General features: G+C 32.4%; 1 protein-coding gene across 5 annotated transcripts in view; it reads right to left on the reverse strand.

Moving 5' to 3' along the window:
• LOC127240924 (SNF2 domain-containing protein CLASSY 4-like) overlaps positions 1-13,490 on the reverse strand; it is a 65,217-nt gene that overhangs the window by 40,763 nt on the left and 10,964 nt on the right. The gene's annotated exons all lie outside the window — the stretch shown is intronic.

Genomic DNA, 13,490 nt, shown 5'->3' on the forward strand with positions numbered 1-13,490 from the left:
AATGGCCGGGATTCACTCCTGAGGGGACAGGGGTCAACCACATTTAGTTGGGCCATCTGAACTGGGTCGGAGATGCAGGTCGCGCACCAAACAGACACTGGAGTGGGTCGGAAAGGCCGGAGGGCAATTCGGCCCAAATAAATCCCAACATTAATTTTAGTCATGAAAATTAAGAATTATTAATTTACCTAAATCACAACTAAGAAAAATCACAAGATCAAATTAATAATAAATTAGAATACAATGCAAGAAATATAAGAGGCACTTTCTGTTGTATCTATTTTTATGCTATGCAATATTTAGTATACATATATTTATGTAAAAAATGGCAAATTCAACATGTCCATTTTCTTTTAACATAACATTTAAATTTAATTTTCATAAGGATCATTATATTTGTTAAAGATATAAAAAGAATTAATTATTGATAGATGAACCATTTTAAGGTGTCTCGTGAATTTTGTTGTAAAGTTCTAAATTCTATATTTTGAGATGAAATTAGTGTATGTACATTTTAAATGAAAATTTGAGGTTGTATATGATATGTATATTCTTTTTAATAAGATTACATTTTAAAATGTGAAAATAATTTTTAAAAGATAAGTAAACAAACACTATAATCCATTATTTATAAATTTACCCATTTCGGGATTTTTCAACGTTTTTGGCCCAACCCAATTCAATTGGTAGTACCGACCTCGAACATAAATGGTAATAATAAAATTTCTATATAATTATCTACAGATAGTGAACTTTCACATATCTCAAATCTTGAATTCAATAGTTGAGAGTTCGAAGATTGAAGCTCTACCTCTAAGCATTTGGAGAGTCGCATTCAAGCTCAACGTGATGTCTCTTTTTCAATATATTATCATATTATTCAATTTCTCGTTTGATAGATTTTTTATGCAATTATCATTTGGTTTTAGCTAAAATAATAGTGAACCTATTTTTTTATGCACTTGAGGTTTGGTTCTATGATACACTCTAGGTTCGAGAAAAAGCTCAAACCTCTTTCACTTATCATTATTCCATTGAAAATTCAGTCGTATGTTTGTCATAATCTAAAATAAATTCAGAGAAATATTTTTTTTTAATTATATAAAGAAAACCACACACATTTCCTAAATTTAGAATTGGCTCATAAGGAATTAAAAATTCTACTTTCTACATCTATTATTTGGAGAGCCGAATCTAAACTTAAGGCGATGTTTGATTTTTACTCTATCATCATCTTCCTTCTCTCTTTCTCTTTTCATACATTGTTGAAGTTTTTAGTCATTTAGATTTAACTACAATTAGATTGAATTTCCATTTTGGAAACACTCACGATTCTTTCGATACACTCGAAGTTTGACAAAAACTTGAAATTATTTATCTCCTTCTCGATAAGATGATATTGTGGATTTCTAATAAAAGTTTATAATAAAATGATATAATATTGTTTTTCTCCCTCTCCATAATTGAGTACTCGAGAATTCGGAGATCTCACTTTTTAAATCCATTATTTTCGTGAGTGGCATCTAAAGATGGCTTTTTGTCAATCTTTTCTTATATGCACTCTCTCATTTTCCTTTGATGCATTTTGGATACTGTTATTCATTCATTTTTTTAAGCTACATTTCAACTAGATCTAGGTTTTCGATACACTCAGAATTTTATCAATATACTCTAGGTTCGACAAAAACTCAAAATCATTTATCTCTTTCTCAGCCAAATGATGTTATCATACAGTGGCGGAACCAGAAATAGTACGTAGGAGGGGCTGAATGTTATAAAAATAAAAAAAAAGGGGGCTGAATGTTATAAAAATAAAATAATTAAAATAATTAAAATATTTTTTAAAAGTTGAATATATATTAAATAGTGTAAAATTTACAAAGAAGCAATAACAAACTAAAGTCTTCTTGTATAAATGAAAATAAGAGGGGATTTTACTACAATAATAGAATAACGACTGTGAAGTATAATAAAGAAATCAACCAAACCTGAGACATTGCAACTCCAGCCAAAATGGAATCCAAATTCAGCTACGTAAACCAAAAAAAAATATTACTTATTCAACCTGACAAAAAAATAAACTATAAAAAAAAAAAAGATACAGTACCTTAGTTTTGTCACGATATTTGTATTCTTCGAGTAGCCATGTTTTGAAACTCTTGTAAAATTGCTTCAGTTTCAATAATTACAAAAAATTCCTTTTTCAAGATAACACACTAGACAATTGGTAAGATATTCATCTCCCATTATGTTCCGCAAATCATTTTTGACAATATTCATTGCTGAGAAAGATCTTTCAACAATCGTGACCGGTAAAACTAATGCCAACTTGATCAGTCGATAAATCCAATAGAAAGTACTCTTACAATTCATTTGAATCATCTGTGTAAGATCTCCAATATCAAAAAGGCCAATAAAATTTGGTTCTGATCTCACATAACGTAGAAATGTTTGAAGTTGTGGTCTTAATTATGATAAATTATGCATAGAAAAATCCTTCGAATATAACTAAGCAAGATGAATAATCTGGTCATCATCAAAAGTAGCAAACAAATTGGTGGGATTAAGACATGCTATTCCCATCAACAGCTTCGAGTTTAATTAAGTGAACCGATGATTTATTTCTTGAGAGATAATATCGATCACCTAACATTGTAAAAAAAAATAAAATTAATATTTCATAATATAAACTAATACTGCAATAATTTTTATAATAAATAAAGAAGAATAAAATACCTGTATGAAAGTGTCCACCCGAAAATAATGAAAATGTGTTTTTCTTTGGACGTCAACAAGTATTCTCAATAGTTCGGGAATGATATCATTCATATCGGGGACAATTTCCATGACCCAAACAAAACTTAGTTACTTCATCCAAAAAGTCCTCCCAACCACTTGTTCTAAATTCTTGCAATTCATCGTATGTTGGTTATATTTAAATAAAGCTATGTACTATCATTTGTTCCTTTATAGAATTAATTTTGTATAAATTAATTTCTGAATGATTGATTCGCAATTCTTTTACGAGAATTGGTCATTAGTGATTACTTGATAACCACTTGGGCACACTTTAAGAATAGTCAAATATATTTTGACTGCAATTAAATGTGGAGTGCGTCAAATGCTTTGACTACAATAATAATTTTTGGAAATATTTCTTGTGCACAAAGGCTGAGAGTAATATTTTTATGGCTCTTGAGGATGATAGTATGCGGTTAGGCGTGAGGGTGTTGTTTATCATTTGTAAAATGTTAGCGCTGTTTGAATTATTATAAAGTCGACACTTTGTATGTCGAATTGTATAGAGTGGAATTACTCACATCCATTGGCCAAGAAACTGACATACAATATGTTTATGGGAAGGTTAAAGTCCACTAAATTGTCTTAGCATGAGACATCCAATTCCCTCCTAGTACAATGCTGAGAGCTGAATTCAATGTGGAAAGCTCACACTTAGAGGATTGGAACGTGATTTATTCATCTCAAAGAGTATGTTCGAACTTGCAAGAAAGTTCGGTTGAGGTTTAGCCATATAAGTTTCAACTAACTTATCTATTGAATTTTTCACATACACCAAAAAAATCTGTGCAAGATGTCACGGAAATAATGGATAACAATTACTTTTATTTATTATATATAATGATTGAATTTGACTTATCCAACAAAAAGAAGTATGAAACTATTTTATGCATTAAATTTAATTTTTCGCATACACCAAAAAAGTCCGTGCAAGATATAGAGAAAAATGGATAACAAGGAATTTTATTAATAATATATAATGATTGAATTTAATATATTCAACAAAAAAAATTAAATCATACCTAGATTTATGTTACACGTCAGAATTTTGAACTAACTTATCCAATTAATTCTTCACATACACAAAAAAAATATCCGTGCAAAATGTCAGGTAAAGAATGAATAACAATGAATCTTGTTTATTATATATAATGATAGAATTTTACTTATCCAACAAAAAGTATTAGATAATAACTAGATTTTTGTTAGATGTCAGAAGTTGAAATAACTTATCCATTGAATTTTAGAAAAAATCCGTGCAAGCTGTCAGGGATAGAATGGATAACAATTACTTTTATCTATTATATATAATAATTGAATTTAACTTATCCAACAAAAAGAATAAAATCATACCTGGATTTCTGTTGGTCGTCAGAAGTTGGAACTTATGTATTAAATTTTTTGCATGCACCAAAAAAGTCCGTGCAAGATATCAGAGAAATATGGATAACAAGGAATTATATTAATAATATATAATGATTGAATTTAATATATTCAACGCAAAAATTAAATCATACTTAGATTTATGTTAGACGTCAGAAATTTGAACTAACTTATCCAATTAATTCTTCACATACACCAAAAAAAAAATCCGTTGCAAAATGTTAGGTAAAGAATAAATAACATGAATCTTGTTTATTATATATAATATTAGAATTTTACTTATCCAACAAAAAGTATTAAATAATAACTAGATTTTTGTTAGATGTCAGAAGTTGAAACTAACTTATCCATTGAATTTTTGAAAAAATCTGTGCAAGCTGTCAGGGATAGAATGGATAACAATGACTTTTATCTATTATATATAATGATTGAATTTAACTTATCCAACAAAAAGAATAAAATCATACCTGGATTTCTGTTGGACGTCAGAAGTTGGAACTATTTTATACATTAAATTTTTCACATACACCAAAAAAACTCCGTGCAAGAGGTCAGAGAATAAATGGATAACAATATTTTTTTTTTACAATATATAATGATTGAATTTAATATATTCAACAAAAATAATTAAATCATACATAGAGTTATGTTAGACGTCAAAAGTTGGAACTTACTTATCCATTGAATTTTTCACATACACATAAAAAAATCCGTGCAAGATGCCAGCGAATGAATAGATAACAATGAATTTTATTTATTATATATAGTGATTGAATATAATATATCCAACAAAAATATTTAAATCAAACCTAGATTTTTGTTAGACATCAAAAGTTGCACTACAAAAAAAATTGTATATTTGTAACAGAATTCTGTTCATAAAGTTCACGTAGCTAACGTAATTCCATCTCTAATTCCGTCTCTAATATCATTAGTAACTGAAAAAGTTGATTTAAGAACGAAAAAATCTCGTTACAAAATTGATATTTTTTTGTAGTGTTGGAACTAACTTATCCATTGAATTTTTCACATACACCAAAATAATCCGTGCAAGATGCCAGGTAAAGAATGGATAACAATGAATTTTATTTATTATATATGGTTATTGAATTTAACTTATCCAACAAAAAGTATTAAATTATACTTTGATTTTTCTTAGACGTCATTAGTTGCAACTAACTTATTCATTGAATTTTTTCACAAACACCAAAAAAATCTGTGAAAGATGTCAAAGAAATAATGGATAACAATTACTTTTATTTATTATATATAATGATTGAATTTGACTTATCCAACAAAAAGAAGTATGAAACTATTTTATGTATTGAATTTTTAGCATACACCAAAAAAGTCCGTGCAAGATAATAGAGACAAATGGATAACAAGGAATTTTATTAATAATATATAATGATTGAATTTAATATATTCAACAAAAAAAAAATTAAATCACACCTAGATTTATGTTACACGTCAGAATTTTGAACTAACTTATCCAATTAATTCTTCACATACACCAAAAAAAATCCGTGCAAAATGTCAGGTAAAGAATGAATAACAATGAATCTTGTTTATTATATATAATGATAGAATTTTACTTATCCAACAAAAAGTGTTAAATAATAACTAGATTTTTGTTAGATGTCAGAAGTTGAAACTAACTTATCCATTGAATTCTTAAAAAAATCTGTGCAAGCTGTCAGAGATAGAATGGATAACAATTGACTTTTATCTATTATATATAATGATTGAATTTAACTTATCCAACAAAAAGAATAAAATCATATTTGGATTTCTGTTAAACGTCAGAAGTTGAAAATATTTCATACATTAAATTTTTCACATACACGAAAAAACTCCGTGCAAGAGGTCAGAGAATAAATGGATAACAATAAATTTTGTTTAGAATATATAATGATTGAATTTAATATATTCAACAAAAATAATTAAATCATACCTAGAGTTATGTTAGACATCAAAAGTTGGAACTTACTTATCCATTAAATTTTTCACATACACATAAAAAAATCCCTACAAGATGTCAACGAATGAATAGATAACAATGAATTTTATTTATAATATATAGTGATTGAATATAATATATCCAACAAAAATATTTAAATCATACATAGATTTTTGTTAGACATCAAAAGTTGGAACTAACTTATCCATTGAATTTTACACATACACCAGCAAGATGTCAGGTAAAGAATGGATAACAATTAATTTTATTTATTATATATAATGATTGAATTTTACTTATCCAAAAAAAAGTATTAAATTATACTTAGATTTCTGTTAGACGTCATTAGTTGCAACTAACTTATTCATTGAATTTTTCACATACACCAAAAAAATCTGTGCCAGATGTCAGGGAAATAATTGATAACAATTACTTTTATTTATTATATATGATGATTGAATTTGACTTATCCCACAAAAAGAAGTATGGAACTATTTTATGCATTGAATTTTTCGTATACACCAAAAAAATCCATGCAAGATGTCAGAGAAAAATGGATAACAATGAATTTTATTTATAATATATAATGATTGAATTTAATATATTCAACAAAAAGAATTAAATCATACATATATTTATGTTAGACGTCAGAAATTTGAACTAACTTATCAAATTAATTCTTCACATACACCAAAAATATCCGTGCAAAATTTCAGGTAAAAAATGAATAACAATAAATCTGTCAGAAGTCGGAACTAACTTATCTATTGAATTTTTCACATACACTCAAAAAATTTGTGCAGGATGTCAAGTAAAGAATGAATAACAATGACTTTTATTTATTATATATAATTATTGAATTTAACTTATCCAACAAAAAGAATTAAATCATAACTAGATTTCTGTTAGACGTCAGAAGTTGGAACTAATTTATCTATAGAATTTTTCACATATACTAAAAAATCCGTGCAAGATGTCAGGAAAAGAATGGATAAGAATGACTTTTATTTATTATATATGATGATTGAATTTAACTTATCCTACAAAAAGAATTAAATCATACATGGATTTCGGTTAGACCTGAGAAGTTGGAACTAACTCATGTATTCAATTTTTCACATAGACAGAAAAAATCCGTACAAGATGTCAGGGAAAGAATGGACAACAATGACTTTTATTTATTAGATAATGATTGAATTTAACTTATCCAACACAAAAAATTAAATCATACTTGGATTTGTGTTTGACGTCAGAAGTTCGAACTTACTTATCCATTCAACTTTTCACATACACTAAAAAAAATTCGTGCAAGATGTTAGGCAAAAAATGGATTACAACCATTTATGAGAAAATGTCAACGGTGTGTTTGTTCTGTTTTTTTTTTTTTTGAATTATAGTATGCGCGTAAATATATATATAATTTTAAGAAAAAAAACTATATATTATTAAATACTTAAGTTTTTTTCTTTTGGACTTTTTATTTGTAATATGGTTATTTTGATTATTTTTTCTTAAATTATAGTTTAATTTAATGCGATTTTTTGAGAAGAAAATATGTATTTGAAAAAAAAGTTAGGAAAGTTGCATAATAAAAGTATTTATGAGCCAAGACATAGAACGTAGTTACGCTAGAGTAAATCCAGAAGTTAACTTAATAGTTCCCATCCCTCAAAAAAGTTCAGCAAAAAAAAAAAAGAAAACACAATTTGATTTCCTGCCTTGCACTCTTTTCCAACTCTCTACTTTCACAAGATCATGTAGTATTTGTTAGAATTTGTTTCACACAACGGTAGCTTTGCTTTGTATGGAGTTGAGCACTAGTTCGCCCATTTCAACCCCACCAACAAAATTCTCTGCAATCAGAACCAAATAATAATTACACATGAAAATCGAGGACAGAAAATAATAAGAGAGCGAACAACTGATGATTGATTGTGTTGTTCTTACAATTTGGGACCAGAATATATCGCCACTGCGATATCCTCTACTTTGAACATCCAACATGGATGTCGTTACGAGGAGTACGGCCTTCATCAAGAATCACTAGCTCAGGGATCTAAAGAAGTGTCGTCCTCAGAACTTCCAAGTTCTGTTCAGCACCTGTCCTCTGCCCCTCCACGTGCTTCTGCGCCGTTAACTTCTCGAAAAGTTCATAGCTAATCTCCGAAAGGCCTCCCCCTCTCTTCCACGAATATATTTTGACCATGCGGATAGCCTCCATATCCCGGCATCTGATTCTCGGCCCTTTAAAGAGATGGTCAGCAGCCGCCCTCTCGTCGCCGATGAATGCTGGATTGTTCAGGTTGCGGAAATGAAACCTAGCCTTTCACATTCTGAACCCTTGACATTGTTTGGTAAATGGTAAAATTCAATTATTGTATGTAATAAACAAAAGCTCAGTGTTGACCATTCTTTCCCTGGCATCTTGCACGGAATTTTGAGATGTATGTGAAAAATTCAATGGATAAGTTAGTCCCTACTTCTAACGTCAAACAAAATTCGAGGTATGATTCGATTCTTTTTGTTGGATAAGTTAAAGAGTAAGATGGATGAACTGTGATTGGTTGTCTGCAATTCTTTCAGTTAGATTAGTTTAGTCAGTGAAAATTAAATTTCTTTTTTGCACATCCAATATTTGATGCATACATTACTTCCCAATTTCGAGAACTTTTAACTGCTAACTGAAAGGTAGGGTTTCATTCATTTCTTTGACTTGGATAAGTTGAATAATGTTTAGAACAACAAATAACTACTTTTATTGGATTGGTTTGAAAATTTGAAATTAGAAATGATGTATTTTTGTTTTTGGAATTTTGTTATTGCAGTCATATTGCCCAATAACATTTTGCATGAAATCATACAAGTTAAAAGGAGAAAAGGGTTTCAATGAATATTAAATTTGGATTCCAAAGGATACTATGTTTTCAATATAAATTTTGGGATCAAAGAGTATAGTAGTTGTTTTTTTTTTTTTTTTGAAAGATTTTTTTTGTGGTTATCATGTTGTTAAGGGGAATTCGAATTGATAAGTATTTGAATCAAGTATATTGAATGAAAAGTACGAAGATAATATCAAAATATTGTACTTTTAATATTTTTATTGCATGCAGTCAAATACTATGAAGACTAATTGATTTCTAAATCTATTTAAATATCTGTGCCTCAATGTTATGTAGATTAATTAGTTTTTAAATCTCTTTAAAAAAAACAAAGTATTTTTTTTTAAAAAAAATCATCACCTTCAAATTATTATTCCATAAAAAAACTAAAAATAAAAATAAAAAAAAAAACACAAATTACCAAGTAAATACGGAAATATTTCTTTAACGATTCTCATTTCACTAACACTCGTTTTAGTCAATTCTTCATGTCCTCTTAATGGATGCATCATCTCTTTTTCCATTCTAATTGTCTTTTTCAGATCACTAAATAACAAAAGTATTGTTTGTACAAAAAACTTTAACAAGAGACAACTAAAAGATAAAAAGTATTTCAAAATTTTGTTATATATAATATACTTATCTAATAGAACGATAACAAAGCACAATGACAAACAATCAATATCAAAATATTAAGAAAACATTCTTAAAATCTTATAACTTAATCTATCCAATAAAACACATTTAGTGCAAATATAAAGCAATTGCAAATTAACAATCGGTCGAAATAATTAAAAACGTTACAAAATTCATTATAAATCTTTACAAATCACAACCTATTCTACACGTGTCTGCATTTTGACCCTTCGCCAGGAATGAGCTTTGATGCCCCTCGACTGCTTGCATATCAATTCGATTGGTTGGCACTTGCGACTTGCATTTTTGGGTGAGGTAAGAATGAACAGATACCAAAGAGAATCCAAATTCACTCTTAAATGGTTTCCTTAACAGTTCCTCTTCCAGCCTGTCGATCAGTTTCTTTTGCAATCCAGTCGGTTTCAGGAGGATTATACAGTCTCTTAATCCAGGGAGATTCTTTTGTAGGACAGTTCCCAAACGGTAGATGGAGACTTTAAGCCTCTCCACTACACGATTGACTGCTCCGGGAAGTAAAGCAGGCCGAGAGCATTTGGGCTTTCTTGTCTGAATGCATAATTTCAGTGAATCTCCGATCCTGCTTAATCTTTCCTGCCACTGTCGGCCTTACGATCTTCAGGGTATTGAACAGCTCTTCGAAGTTGTTTTGGAACGGCATCCTGGACAATATGACACACTTTTCTGTCTTGAGCTGAACTAGGGATGTCCAAATCTTATGCCTGTTGTTTCGAGGAGTATGGCCTTCATCAAGAATCACTAGTTCAGGCATCTCAAGAAGTGTTGACCTCAGAACTTCCAAGTTCTCTTCAGCACCTGTCCTCGCCTACATTTGCTTCCTCCACGTGCTTCTTTGCCGTTAACTTCTCGAAACGATTGTAGCTAATCCCCAAAAGGACTCCCCCCCTCTTCCACGAATATATTACGACCATGCGGGTAGCCTCCATATCGCGGCATCTGATCTTCGGCCCTTTAAAGAGATGGTCAGCAGCCGCCCTCTCATTGCCGATGAATGCCGGATTGTTCAGGTTGCGGAAATGAAGCCCAGCCCTCCACATTCTGAACTCTGATTCCCAAGTACATAGTATGTTTGCTGGGATGATAATCATCGGAAGACAGTTTGAAACATTTTTAGATACGTCTCAAGGAATACAATCATCAGATGTGTCTTTCCAGTACCTGGTGTATGAGAAATGATGCATTCACCCACCCCAGGTAGATTTGAGTTCTTTAACTCGGAAATATCAGTACTTCCTGCCAAGTTCTTCTAGAGGAACTCAAATCCTTCTTGCTGGTGTTCATAGATAGTTTCTCGTACGCCAGCCTTGATGCTCCAAACAAAGCCGCTAGTCCAGCAGCATCCACTACCGGGAGATAAATGGCGCCAAGATCCAGACCCTGCCCATTCTCCTGCTTCTTCTTCTCCCTGTTTTGCGGAGCATTTTGAGCTTTGATCACCTGCAAACGGAGAAAGAAGAAGACATATAAACAGGGGTAGCTGCACAAATTTTAAATCAACCTAAAATTGCACTGACCTAGTTTCGGATAACAGAATAGTGCAGAATTAGTGAGAATAGATATAAATTAAATGGAACACTTTTGATGTTACCAACAGTTGGATGATTTTCGGATTTTAGTTCTTTAGAGGAAGCAATTGATATATAATTACCCACTAAGGAAGTACATCCTTCGGATGAATCGCTACATGATCACAGTCGATACAATACAGTCCTGAGTGTCTATTCATTCAACCCTCGAGCACATCTGGGCTCCTGAGTGTCTTCCTCCTCCTCATCCACTTGAACAGCCTGCAGGCCGGGAATGCAACGCTAGTTATCATATTTGCTTTCTGAATTAAAATAGTGCTGAATTAACTCTGAATCTGTGTCGAATCAATTATTCTCTGTTGAAACTAAATGACATACCTCACGGCTGGTAATCGTCCCCATTTCTTCCACAGCTCAGTTAAAGTTCAACTCTTCAATAAAAATCGCCCCGCCTCCTTCGTCAACTCAGCTTCTCTCTGCTCCTCTTCTGTCAGTGGCACCACATCATCCTCAAAACTGAACTTCTTTAGAAGAGCAGGGTAGTCTTCAGCTTCGCCTGTATGCATTATCTCAGATGGTGGTCCGAGAATGGATTCTTCTAGGAACTTGGAGATGTTGAATTGTTTTGGCCTCGTCTTCTTCTCTTTGGCCCTTGTTATGAACTTGGTCATTTCCTTAAGCCAATAGGGAATGTCATCTCCATCACCGCTGTTTCTGCTAGTCCGTGGAGCTTTTCAAAACGCTGTGCTGTTAAGATTTCTTCGACTTCACAATTTCTGACCGCCTCCTCCACTTCGTCTTCCTCTGAGGAGAGTTCACTGCAGCCTTCCATTTTGGATTTCCAATTCTGTGCTGCTCTGAAGACTCCACAGGAGCGCCTTCCTCTGCTGCTCGTGATGCTGACACTATCCCCTGAATCTCCTTCCAAATCGCCAATTTCATGGCATTCTTCAAGGGGAGCCACGAATTTTAAATCAACCTAAAATTGCACTGACCTACTTTCGGATGACAGAGTAGTGCAGAATTAGTGAGAATAGATAAATTAAACCGAACAATTTTGATGTTACCAACAGTTGGATGATATTGGGAGTTTAGTTTTTTAGAGGAAGCAATCGATATATACTTACCCACGGAGGAAGTACATTCGTCAGATGAATAGCCACATGTTGACTACCTCACGGCAGGTAATCGTTTCCATTTCTTCCATAGCACAGTTAAAGTTCAACTCATCAATCGAATCGTCCACCTCCTTCATCAACTCAGCTTTTCTCTGCTCCACGTCTGTCAGTGGCACGACATCGTCCTCATAACTGAACTTCTTCGGAAGTGCATTGTCCCAGATGTCAACTCTTTCGTATTTTTCACTTTTCGGCTCTTTGTCAGAGTGAAGTCTTCATTGCCAGACAGCTCATCCACAACATAAATTATCGAACCTTTGGTAACAGTATCCACCGAATTGGAGGGCCTATGTCAGAATTATCCTGGTTGGTGCGGCGATAAGAAAGTTTGCATGATCGACATGGCCAGCGACTAGCAATGGGAATTGTGAAAACCAAAGAATGGACAATGCTAGCGTGGGCATGAAGGCTCTGAATTTTAAACTATTTGGCAATGATCCTCTTGCAGGTGTTGGGGCAGCTACAGAGAGTGTCTCGAGTTTAAAACTATTTGGTGTGACGGCATCTACTACTGTTTCGGGCAACAATGGTGTTGAGAAAACTCTGGAAAATTGCTCGAGTTTGAAACTCTTTGGTACGGACGTAGCTACTGATGCTTATGGGGGCATGAAGGGGCCTCTGGAAAATGGGTTGGATTTTCGACTGTTTGGGGTGACGACACCAAATGTTGCAGACAACAGTTCTCTTGGGGGAATGAATGTACCCGAAGAAAATGGGTCGGGTTTTAAGCTGTTTGGCGTGAAGGCATGTATTGGCAGCAACAATGTGATGGAAAATGAGGAGGGGGTTTTAAGCTCTTTGGGGTGAATGTACCTTCTTCATCATCTACCCCTTCAAAGCTATCGAAAATGGAGTTGTCCACCTACAAAAGCGAAAAGCAATTGCAAATATGACGATGATTGCAGTTATTGAAATAGAAGCAGTATAGCTTCAAGAACATTATACTTACCACGAGCTGAAAACCTGGTATGCATCAAGCTGCACATGATCACGGGCCGGGCAAATCAATCCTCGGCTACCCATATATGACAGGCCATGGTTTCCGCCGGTGCGTCCTTCATTTTGAGCTGCTTGGCGTGCTTGTGTTGAA

This window comes from Andrographis paniculata, unplaced genomic scaffold (assembly GCF_009805555.1).
Source record: "Andrographis paniculata isolate CXL003 unplaced genomic scaffold, ASM980555v1 Contig80END, whole genome shotgun sequence".
In the NCBI taxonomy this organism is placed as follows: Eukaryota; Viridiplantae; Streptophyta; class Magnoliopsida; order Lamiales; family Acanthaceae; genus Andrographis; species Andrographis paniculata.